Here is a 12,788-nt window from a genome sequence, read left to right on the forward strand (position 1 = left end):
GTTGCCAATTTTTTTCAGCCCAGGAGCACATTTGCAACCCAGCAGGCCCAGTTCGAGGTGGGGCACTGGACCGAGGTCCCAGGATCTCACACAGGGCCCCAGGGGGCCCTCCTGGGATACGTGCAGGCCAGCAGCAGAGGGCGGTGGCGCAGGCAAGCCCAGGCCAGCTCTACAGCAACAGAGTCTGTCTTGCTCAGCTGCACCACTGCCGGGGAAGAGAAGCACCAGGATGGTTGCTAAGGAGCTGCCCAGCCTGTCCTGAGTATCAGGCATGGGAGGAGGGGCAGAACTTACTAGCCTGTAGCAGCAGAAGCAAGGCAGGAAGAGGTTGAAAAAGAGCCTAACTATGTCTATTCTGATATCTGCTCAGAAGTCAGCCCTGTTGAATTCAGAAGGGCTTCTTCCCAGATGAACGTAGTTAGACTTGCAGCCTAAGAGTGGGCTATGGAGCTTGGAAAGAAGGTAGGAAGGATTTCCTGGTTTTGTTAAGCTGCAATCCAATAATGTCTTCTCAGAAGTAAGCTCCATTGGGTTCAATGGGACTTACTCCCAGGTAAATGCATTGGACTGCAGCCTTAATTACATCATAATTATTGCCTCCCCACCCCCTTTGCCTCACTGTTCTGATTGTGTGTGTGTGTGTGTGTGTGTGTGAGTGTGTGTGTGTGTGAGAGAGAGAGAGAGAGAGAGAGAGAGAGAGCGCTTCCATCTCCTTTTACAAGCAAGCTTCCATTGTTCAGGTCTGTAATGGGGTCTTTGTATATGAATTCCTTCTCTCCTCCCCGCCCTCGCCTCCCCAACACCCGAGCTCCTATTATTATTTTTATTTATATCTTGCTTTTTCTATAAGGAGCTCAAAGATGGTTCTTCCCCTCCCCATTTTATCCTCTCAACAGCCCTGTGAGGTAGGTTAGACTGAGAGACAGTTACTGGCCCAAACTCACCCAGCGAGCTTCATGGCTGAGCAGGGATTTGAACCAGGTCTGGCAGGAGGTCCTAGTTATCATGTGCCTCTTTAACTTGGAAACTTGTACATTTGTAATACCTGATGTGGTAACGGCATATTCAGAAACTAATAGTTTATCCCTAGAAAGGCCCTTTTTCCAGTCCTTAATACAAAACACTATATTAGTAATATTAAGAGCATTACATCTCCACCAGTTCTGTGTGTTTATTTTGCACTAGGCATCAAAGGTGATTCCTCTTATGCTTATGAGGGTTTCTGATGGACTGAGGCATGCTGGAGTATTGTGTTGCATCTGTGTTTATATGGGTCTACAGTATCTGAAGGTTTCTCAGCATGTGAGCCCTGCGATGTGGAGGGGCCCTTTAGTGTCATTTTTGTACGCTATACACACTTCTTAACTTATAGGTAAATTGTAGCTGAACTATTGGGAATGCCTTTTTTTTTTGAGAAATAGGATTTTAACTTTAAAAAAATAGTATTTCTTTATGAGGGCAGCCTTTCATCTACTGTTCTGTCCTTGGCTTGCCCTGGTGCTCTGCTATAACAGTGCCATGTGGCAATAAGGGATTCTAAGATTAATTCTTGAATGCTTCCTAATATCTCATTTCCCTGATGAGTGCAGGGAAAGAGTCATTGCAGCATCTGCCTTGCGTACAGAAGGTCCCTCAGGTTCAGTCCCCAATGGCATCTCCAGGTAGGAGAGGTGCCATCAGGGACTGAACCTGAGAGACCTTCTGAGAGAGACTCTGGAGAGCTGCCTCCAGTCAGTGTAGACAGTCGTGACTCAATATAAGGCAGCTTCCCATGTGAGTAGAAAATCCTGGTGGAGAATTGAAATGTTTATTTGAAGTGCTTTTTCAAAGATCTTTGGAAGTGACAGGAAAGGATGGATTCAACCCACCACACACTTTTTTTGTCTGTGAAAACATTAAAGTAGAGAAGCCAACAGAAACAGCGAAAAATGAGAATTATTTCTCAGTACATTTTGTGGAAAATCCCAGGCTCTAATACTAGTCATATAATCTACCTATCATTAACTTGGTAAACCAGAATAAATTCTTAGGAGCTGAGGTCTACAAAATACGTAAATTTACCCCAACAAATTAAAGTAAATCAAAATTTTGCATTTTTGTTTAATAAGGGGACTGTAATATTGGTGCAGATTTGTTTTCTTTGAAAGGAGTGGGGCCACAAGGGAGGAGGAATGTGGTTTGAGGAGGAAAGGAGTGGACAAGGGCCCACTGATACCCTGTGCCCGAAGCCCCTCAGAAATTGGCACAACACACACAGAGACCTCTATCCTATTGGCTGCAATGGCATGCTTCTTTCAAGCCTTATTTCAGCAGGGGTAGGAGATCCTGTGGACACCAGCCTCAGCTAGCAAATGTGCACCTGGAGTGCCATGTTGGCAATCCTTGTCATAGATAGTTCCTGTGACATCTCACGTGATTAATGCCATAAGCTTCCCATCTCCTCAATGTCAGCACCATTTTATGAATATATTGGTAGCCAATTTTGCTGAACTTCTGTAAAGATGAACTTTTGTAGAGGATTATTAAAGGAGGACTTATATAGCCACCATGGAGCCTTAGAGTGAAGGGTGGGTAATTAATAATGATAATGATATTTTTTTCAAAAAATGAAAAAGCTCACAAACCTTCCTCCATCATGCAGAAATGCCATACTATTGCCCTATTTATGCATTTATTTTCAAGATGTAAATGCTGTGTTTTTATTAAAAGGATTTCAAAGTTGCTTACAATAACTCTTGTGTATTTATTTATGTTCTGAGTTCATTCAGTTTATTTATCCATTTGACAGACCTCACAATAAAACTGATACAGCAGTTTCATTTTTTAAAAAAAATCTTATTTAATTCTTATTTCTACATTCATATTAATAATTACATTAGAAAAATACTTATAGACATAGAAAATGAAAATACATTAAATAATGCAAGATTATGACTTTATAATGATCACCTATATTATTTAATTAACATTGCAATAAGTTTAAATATGTGGTTATAATATAGGTAAAAAACTCAATTTTTTATATGTTATCCTGAATTTTCTCATTCCAAACATGAGTAAAGAGAGACAATTTTTTAATAAATTCGTCATTTTGGGAGTTATAATGACCCCTTGAGTAATGGGTCAGTTTTCTTAGTTTTTTAAAAAAAATCAATTCTGCAATATTGGATATTTCCCTTAATTTCCAGTGTTGTTCAATATGCACACTCTAGCTACAATTAAAACATTTACAATAATAAGCTGTAAATCTACGAATTCAGTTCCTTCTTTTACATAGCAAAGTAGAGTGGTTTTTGGTTTTGTTAACAACTGCTAATCAGTGCTCTGTTGAAATACTGTCAAGATTTATTTCTAAGAATGTTGGTCCAAATCTGTGGTAAGATCAGACAATATGCCAAGAATTGCGTTTGAGAATGGCATTTTTCAACATGACTCCAGCATGCTGTTATGATGAATTTTATTTAGTCTTTATGGAGTAAGATAACATTGACATATAACCTTTAAAAAATCCTTTGGGTTTGTGTTCATCAGATTGCATAATATTAAATATCCATAATCATTCTTTTTCCTGGGTTTGTATGTTTAAGCGCTTGTTCCATTTTAAGCCTTTCTTCCATTTTCTCTTAAAAGAGAGAAATTACTGGCCTGTAATCAAACAATAAAGTACATATTTTATGAATCAAATGGGAAGTCTTGTGATTTTCTTAGCCATGTTTCAAATGATTGTGAAGTTTCAACTCACTGCAAATTTGTCCATGCTTGGCTAAAAGATGATTTTGTGTATGATGGGCTCGGAAATACAGAAAAATTGGTGGGTAATATCTATCTGTGAGCATAATTAGCTTAGGAGAAATGATAAGGCCATAAGTAATCAAAGCCTGTATCATTAATAAATGATTTTGCTGTCAGGATAGAAAGTCTCCTAGTAGTTGAGTAGAATTTATATTGATTAGTTAAGTAGTCCCCCTTTAGGATGCACACCTTAACATGGTGAGGGGGTTTGAGAGTGTTGAAGAAGCTGAGAGCAATGCCATCAGGAGTCTAGACCAAGAGGCTAGATTCCTAGCAGGGGCAACCAAGGCGGAACGGTCAAAGCTCAGACACCAGACTAAGATGCATCCAAACTGAGTGGAAGGCAATGGTAAACCACCTCTGAATACCTCTTACCATGAAAACCCTATGAACAGAGTATCCAAAATGCAACACGAGACAGTGCTGCAAGATGAGACCCTCAGTCAGAAGGCACTCACAGAGCTACTGGGGAAGGACAAGTACAAGTATGAGTAGCGCTGTGACTAATGACGCAGCTGCGTGAAAGCTGAAAGGAAGCCCAGAGGCTGATGCACACAGATGCAAAAGGAAAGTCTGGAGTTGTACAACGCACACAATAGGAACATGGAATGTGAGAAGCATGAACCAGGGAAAGTTGGAAATTGTCAAGAAAGAAATAGAACAATACTTGGCATGAGTGAATTAAAATGGATGGGAATCAGACATTTTCAATCGGGCAACCACAAAATATTTTATGCAGGAAATGAGAAATTAAGAAGAAACAAGGCTGCTTTAATAGTGAGCATATAAAGATCAATCAAGGAACAGATCTGAGGCTTTAAACTTAGTTAACAGAGAGCCAGAAGAACTATGGATTGAAGTCAGAGACATTATCAGGGAAGAATGCAAAAAGACAATACCTCTAGTTAAAAAGAGAAAAGACCTCAATGGATGACTGAAGAAACTCTTAAAATGGTTAAAGAGAGAAGGAAAGCAAAAGCAAAAGGCGATAGAAACATGGTCAGAACCCTAAATGCAACAATGCAGCGCCTAGTACGTAAGGACAAAGAGAACTATTACAATAGTTATTGTATAGAAATAGAAGAGGACAACAAAAAAGGTAGAACAAGAGCCCTATTCCAAAAGATTAGAGAAATGAAAGGGAAATTTAAACCACAAGTAGGGATGTTAATAATCAAGAGGGGAACACACTCTGAGATGAAATAAAAGGAAGATGGAAGGAATACACTGAAGTCTACAAAAGAGATGCCAGGATGACATGTATGGATGTAAAAGTTGGACAGTGAAAAAAGCGAAGAGAAAAATAAACTCATTTGAAATGTGGTGTTGGAGGAGAGCTTTGCAGATACCATGGACTGCGAAAAAGACCAATAATTGGGTGTTAGAACAAATTAAACCAGAACTGTCACTAGAAGCTAAAATGATGAAACTGAGGTTATCATACTTTGGACGCATAATGAGAAGACCTGATTCACTAGAAAAGACAATGATGCTGGGAAAAACAGAAGGGAATAGAAAAAGAGGAAGACCAAACAATAGATGGATTGATTCCATAAAGGAAGCCACAGACCTGAACTTACAAGATATGAACAGGGTGGTTCACAACAGATGCTGTTGGAGGTTGCTGATTCATAGGGTCGCCATAAGTCGTAATTGACTTGAAGGCACATAACAACAACAACAACAACAGTTAACTAGTAATGATATCATGGGGCATAGTCCCAGTCTTAAGAATGAATGGAATTTGCACAGAATCTTATTGGAGCTTCCAGTGATGACAATAGCAGAAACCCAAGGAAATCTGTTACACTTTTCCCAAGATGTTTCCAGTCTGGTATTGTCAATTTATCTGTACTGAACAATTTGTTGATGGAGGCTAGTTTAGTGTTATGGGGGGAGCCCTCCTTAGATGGTCATCTATATTTATTTGTTTATTTATTGCACTTGTATACCGCCCCATAGCCGAAGCTCTCTGGGCGGTTTACAGCAATGAAAAACATTAAAACAAATATACAATTTAAAACATATTTTAAAAACAATTTAAAACACAATTTTAAAATTTAAAACATATTTTAAAAACAATTTAAAACACAATTTTAAAATTTAAAACAATATAAAAACAATTTAAAACACATGCTAAAATGCCTGGGAGAAGAGGAAAGTCTTGACCTGGTGCCGAAAAGATAACAGTGTTGGTGCCAGGCGCACCTCGTCAGAAAGATCATTCCATAATTTGGGGGCCACCACTGAGAAGGCCTCCTGCCTTGTTGCCACCCTCCGAGCTTCCCTTGGAGTAGGCACCCGGAGGAGGGCCTTTGATCTTGAACGTACTGTACAGGTGGGTTCGTATCGGGAGAGGCGTTCCATCAGGTATTGTGGTCCCAAGCCGTGTAAGGCTTTATAGGTCAAAACCAGCACCTTGAATTGAGCTCAGAAACATACAGGCAGCCAATGCAAGTGGGCCAGAATCAGTTTTATATGTTCGGACCGTCTGGTCCCTGTTACCAATCTGGCTGCTGCATTTTGCACAAGCTGCAGTTTCTGAACCGTCTTCAAAGGCAGCCCCACATAGAGTGCATTGCAGTAATCTAATTTGGAGGTTACCAGAGCATGGACAACTGAAGCCAGGTTATCCCTGTCCAGATGGGGACGTAGTTGGGCCACCAACTGAAGTTCGTAGAAGGCACTCCATGCCACCGAGGCTACCTGAGCCTCAAGTGACAGAGATGGTTCTAGGAGAACCCCCAAGCTACAAACCTGCTCCTTCAGGGGGAGTGCAACCCCATCCAGAACAGGTTGGACATCCATAATCTGGTCAGAAGAACCATCCACTAGCAGCATCTCAGTCTTGTCTGGATTGAGCCTCAGTGTATTAGCCCTCATCCAGTCCATTGTCGCAGCCAGGCACCGGTTCAGCACATTGACAGCCTCACCTGAAGAAGATGAAAAGGAGAAATAGAGCTGCGTGTCATCAGCATACTGATGGCAACACACTCCAAAGCTCCGGACGACCACACCCAACAGTTTCATGTAGATGTTGAACAGCATGGGGGACAGAACTGACCCCTGTGGAACCCCATACTGGAGAGTCCAGGGTGCCGAGTAATGTTCCCCAAGCACCACCTTCTGGAGGCGACCTGCCAAGTAGGAGTGGAACCACTGCAATGCAGTACCTCCCACTCCCAACTCAGCTAGTCTCCCCAGAAGGATACCATGGTCGATGCAGAGCTTGGAAGATTACTGTTAAAAAGTAATAAATTACAGTTACAGTTACATGGCCCAAAACAGTAGTAATTACTGTTACAATTACAATTGCTCTGAAAGTAACTGATTACTTTACTTTTCCTCCAAAGTAATCACTACAATTACATTTCAGTTACTTAAAAAAAATGCCTACAAGGTCCTGGCCTTGGCGGCTGCACATCTAAATAGCCTAAAACAATATTAAAAATAAACAAACACATACAGAGATAGTAGAATAATTATTTTATCCATAAGATAGCAATGGTGGTCTCTCCGCTGGTAAGGGTGGTGGGGAGGGAGGCTGAGGCCACTACTCAGATCTTTGCACGTCAAACCAAGTGCAACCTCCCCCACTCAGCCAGCAAGCATAATCTCTCTTGCTTAACCACCTCCCGGACCCTGCCCTGCCACCAACTAAAGGACACTCACTCAAGCAAACATTTTTCCCTGAGATGCAAAAAAGTTAAAATATTGCAAATGCAGCCCAGTAGCCAAAGAGGGTGGTGGAGGCCACTTTGTGTGCCAAGTGCAAACACAGTATTCTCTCCCCCCCCCTCTCTCTCACACACACAGAAGTTGTCATCTTTCACCTCCACAGTTCTCTATCTCCATTCTGCTGCTGTCTCCTTCTCCTCCTTTATCCATGTTCTTGACCTCCAGATCCTTTCCCCCTCCACTCCATTCTTCACCACCACTCTCCACCCAGTCTCACTCTCCGCCTCCTCCCTCGTCGCCTCCTACCCATCCACAGAGCATGTGGAAAGAGAGACACTGCACAGAAGCCCAGTTTGAGGCACATGATTTTCATCCACAAATCAGAGGAGCAGAAGACTTCCCCTGCTCCCCCCCCAAGTAATGCCCAGAAGTAATTCTGGAAACGTTACAATTACTCCACAAAAGTAGTAAAATTACTCCTACTTCTATTACAATCAAAATGTAAAGGAATTACCCACTTGTTACTCAAAAAAGTAATGAATTACAAGTAATTCGTTACTTGTAACTAGTTACTTCCAAGCTCTGGGTCGATGGTATCGAAAGCCACTGAGAGATCAAGGAGAATCAACAGAGTCACACTCCCCCTGTCTCTCTCCTGACAAAGGTCATCATACAGGGCGACCAGGCCTGAAACCAGGCCTGAAACCCGACTGAAATGGATCCAGATAATCGGTCTCATCCAAGAGTGTCTGGAGCTGGCCTACAATCACTCGTTCCAGGACCTTGCCCAGGAATGGAACATTTGCTACAGGCCTATAGTTATTAAGATTTTCTGGGTCCAGGGAGGGCCTCTTCAGGAGTGATCTCATTACAGCCTCTTTCAGGCAGCCAGGGACCACCCTCTCTCGCAGAGAGGCATTAATCACCTCCCTGGCCCAGCTGGCTGTTCCATCCCTGCTAGCTTTTATTAGCCAAGAAGGGCAAGGATCCAGCACAGAAGTGGTTGTATGAACCTGTCCAAGCACCTTGTCAACGTCCTCAAGCTGCACCAGCTGAAGCTCATCCAAGAAATCAGGACAAGGCTGTGCTCTGGATACCTCGCTTGATTCACCTGCTATAACACTGGAGTCTAAGTCCTGGCGGATGCTAAAGATTTTATCCTGGAAGTGCCTAGCAAATTCATTACAGCGGGCCTCAGATGGTTCTACCATGTCCCTGGGGCCAGAGTGTAATCACTTCAAAATGTGATGAAATAGCCCTGCTGAGTGATATTAGAAACCCTGGACCTCCTCCTTTATTATCTTTTGAAACATCGCCTTGTTAGTGGTTGTGGGTAAGTTGTTTTGCCCCGCACCCCATATCTGCAGCCTGGAGTGCTGCCCTGGGCTCCTTCTGAGAGGAAGGGTGGGATATACATTTAATAAATAAACAAATATAGTTCACTCCACCACCTCAATGGGTTGTGGTCTCATCCATTCTGTTTTGTTCCTGCAGAGGAGCCCACAGGGCAAGGCAGCCAGTGCACATCTTGCTACAACAAAGGTCAAAGGAAAACTGAGCCCCTTTAAGTCTTCAGGCTACCTTACTCAGCCTCTGCCCCCTTCATTTCTTAAAGGGCCAACCCTCTGGCCAGAAGATCAACACTTTTCCTGCACTCCATGGCCTCCCATCTAGTGTACTCCAGTGCTGAACCAGCAAAATATTATGGGAGGCATATAACTCTTCAGGCTCATCAGAAGACACCTCTGAGGGTCCAGGTTCTGGCTCTACAGATGTTATGGGACGTTGTTCCGTAGACTCCTGTTTGTCAGTGGTCTCTCAATCTCCAGCAGCAGGTTCAGACCCCTGAACCTGGTCTGGCTCATCATCTGTGAGCTCTGTGCCCTGGTCATTGCTGGCCTCCAGGATCATGACATCATCCTACTGCATGTGCAAACCAGGCCCCAATTACTGCTGAGGAGATGGTATGTTTGTATTAGGAACACCGGTAGGCTATATGGAGCCTCTGTCTGTGGAGATCCTGCAAAGCCTCAAAGAAACATTTAAATCATGCCCAATGCACATTTAAAGCACATGACTCCCCCCAAAGAATCCTGGGAACTGTAGGAACGCTGTAATTCCTCACAGAGCTACAACTTCCCAGCACCCTTAACAAACTACAATTCCCATGATTCTTTGGGGATCTTTAAATGTATGTTGGATGTGCTTTAAATGTATGGTAGGGATTTGCCCTTAATGGACATTAAGTTCTGAAACAGGCAGGTTTTGTTAAGGGAAAGTCTACCATAGATCAATGTTTTATTCTGTTACATCTAATCCAAAAATATTCACTCCAAAGTAGAAAAGAACTATTCGTCACTTTCGTTGATTTCACATCTGCATTCGATCTTATTGATAGAGATCGACTATGGCAAAAGCTGTCCTCCTTGAATATGGATAGACGGTTGCTCTATCTAGTACAAATGCTCCATTCAAATACTTTTCTTAAGGTCAGGCTAGGCGCCAACGGGGTCCTCTCAGTAGCTATTCCAACTAATAGAGGGGTACGCCAGGGCTTTCTTTCGGCCCCATTTCTTTTCAATTTCTATATAAATAACATTGTTCAGGAACTGTCTGGCTCAGATTTCTTCCCATCCACAATTTTAGACACTAAGCTCTCAGTGCTGTTATACGCCGATGACTTAGCTCTGGTCTCAATTACCCAGATTGGGATGAGGAAACTACTAAGAAGTTTGGGAAGGTTTTGTTCTAAGGAGCACTTACAAATTAACCATACTAAAACAAATGAGGTAGTGTTTGGGAAGAAAAGAAAAATTCATGCCTGGAAACTAAATGATAAGCCCATTAAACAGCTATGTAACTTTAGATATCTTGGACTTAGCTTTAATACCAACCTCATATGGAAACCTCATTTCGACTCAATTAAGCTGAAGGTCTCACATTCCATCCATTTGGTACTCCGCTTCTTTAGATTTAAAGGAGGGAGCTTGGTTTCTCCTGCGGTAGAGGTGTTTTGAAGGAAAATAATTCCCCAGCTCCTGTATGGTGCTGAGATTTGGGTGCTTGCCAACATCTCCCCTTTAGAGAAAGTCCAGAACTCCTTCATTAGATCTATCCTGGCCATTCTGCGGGGTACCCCTGTCTCCTTTCTGAGGACAGAGACAGGCCTCTACTCTGTTAAATCTTCTGTACATGCGGCCTTAGCCGTTTACTGGCTTAAACTTTCATATATGAGTGATTCACACCTTCCCAAGAAATGCCTCCTAGAACAGCTTCAGAATCCATCTCACAGCAGCTGGTTAAACCGGGCCAAACTTATTTTGTCCATATATGGGAGAAATATATTTTACCTTCCCACCCTTCTATGCGTGCGAAACAGATACTTAAGGAAAGAATCTTTCTGTATGCTAAAAGATGGGACCTTCATGCCTCAACCCAATCGTCCTTTTCTTTGTGGTACCCTTTGTTTAAAACAACTTTCGCCATGGAGCAATATTTTACCTTTTTAACTGCCCCGCTACTGAGAAAATCCTTTACGGCATTACGCTTTCAATCTATGCCCACGGCTTTGCTTGACGGGAGATACTCAAAAGTCCCAACTCATCTTAGACTTTGCATTTGTAAATCCGGCGAAGTCGAGGACATTGTTCATTACCTTTTAAGATGTGCCCTTTACAATGCGCCTAGGTTCAAATTCCTCGCTTCCACTATTCACTCCCTGACAAATAGACCCCTCCTGGAGCAAATACGTGTTTTTCTTGCCGGTAGTGATATTTTCTTAACATCACAAGTGGCAAACTTTGCTCTGGTTGCTGGAAAAATCAGAGCTAGACATTATAAACAATTTACAGATGACCAGGAGCATCCCTAATCCTAATCCAGTTCCCTGTAGTGTCTAAAATTTTTAAACTTAAACTATGGAACTGATGGCAATGGAGTCTTAGCCAGGAATATAAATTCAAATATGTAATTATGTCATGTATGTAGTTTTAATATGTACATATTGCCTAACTGGTTTCATATCTTACATTTTAATATTTTGTGTTAGCCCTTGCTGTGTTATCTTTTATAATTAGTACCTGTATTTGTATTTGTATTTGTGTTTGCTGCTGCTTCTTTTTGTGGTGGCCGATGGCTATGAGCAATAAAGACTATTCAATTCAATTAAGTTCTGAAGAAAGAAAATTAGGGAAACAAAGGGTGAACGTTTATAAATGGTGGTACTGGGAGATTTGAGGTGCTTTTTGGCAAATTATCCAGGCTGTGGACTGACACCAGGATTTGATATTTACTATGGTATTCTAAGAAATATGCCTCCTCATAATACCTTAAACCAGCTCCAATCTTCCTTTCTTGCTAATGGAAGGCCTGCATGCCATATTGAGAAGTGTGCTTGCAGCTGATGATGTGAACAGATCATCTGTGATTAAACACTCTTATCAAGATAGATAACAATAATATTTAGTTCTGACAAATGGGCCTTATTTAGATGGATTCCAAGTTCAACCCACACAGTTGAGAGTTTCCTGGTGCCTGCTTCCCACTTGTCTCCTGTGCAATAGTTGGAATATCTCTGATCCTCCCCCACAACAAAGAGTTTTGGAGGGGAGTCCAAACCATAAACTATTGAGTACATAAGGTTGCCAATGCCAAAGGGTTATGTAAATCTCCCAAGCTAGAAAGTGGGAGAGGATGAAAATGTTTCCACTGCAAAACCTGAAGATTATTTAAAGCCCATTTGTTTTTCTCCTACCAGACCTTTTGTCCTCAAATGTTTTGGCCTCCTACTTCTTGTAAGCGTCCTGAAGCTTACTTGAGCGTGATGCTGCCAGCTATCAGGAAAGAATGGCTTTCCCCCCAATTAATTGAATTAGATTAGCCTTAAAGTAACAAAATCCCAATAGAAACAGAAGTGATACATTTGAAATAAAAAGAGGAGGGCTGTGTGTGTATGTTAGCTCAGTTCCATAGGAGCACAGAAAAAGTGCTTTAAAAGCAAATTTCAAGCCCTTATGGATAGAAGATACACTTGGAAATCATCTCAGAAGCTAGACAGCAACTTTGACAACTTTATTCTTTAATTAGTAGACCAATGAACTCTTGAATAATAACAATGATTAATCTTTACTTGTGCCTGATCAGCTTCACAGCACGTGTTTCACCACTTGCACTCTAACCGTCAACCAGCCTGCTTCATTGTCCTTAGTTCACTGGTGGACCAAAGTGCAAAATGGACTCCACAGGGCTGGAGAGAGCAATCAGGCAACTGTGTTAAGAGCCCAATGCATCTCATTGTTCCACAGCACAACAAGGGCTTC

The 12,788-nt window shown here is 42.0% G+C and overlaps 1 long non-coding RNA gene across 3 annotated transcripts in view; it reads left to right on the forward strand.

Moving 5' to 3' along the window:
- Positions 1 to 220: 220 nt before the first annotated feature.
- The window catches only part of LOC133387149 (uncharacterized), a 37,064-nt gene continuing 24,496 nt past the window's right edge, over positions 221 to 12,788 (forward strand). For 2 of the 3 annotated variants that reach the window (XR_009763387.1, XR_009763386.1), the window contains exon 1: positions 650 to 740. This is a non-coding gene — a long non-coding RNA (uncharacterized LOC133387149). Of the gene's footprint in view, positions 463 to 649; positions 741 to 12,788 lie in introns of those variants that run through there. The other variant, XR_009763389.1, reaches the window with a different exon arrangement.

This window comes from Rhineura floridana, chromosome 6 (genome assembly GCF_030035675.1).
Source record: "Rhineura floridana isolate rRhiFlo1 chromosome 6, rRhiFlo1.hap2, whole genome shotgun sequence".
Classification (NCBI taxonomy): Eukaryota; Metazoa; Chordata; class Lepidosauria; order Squamata; family Rhineuridae; genus Rhineura; species Rhineura floridana.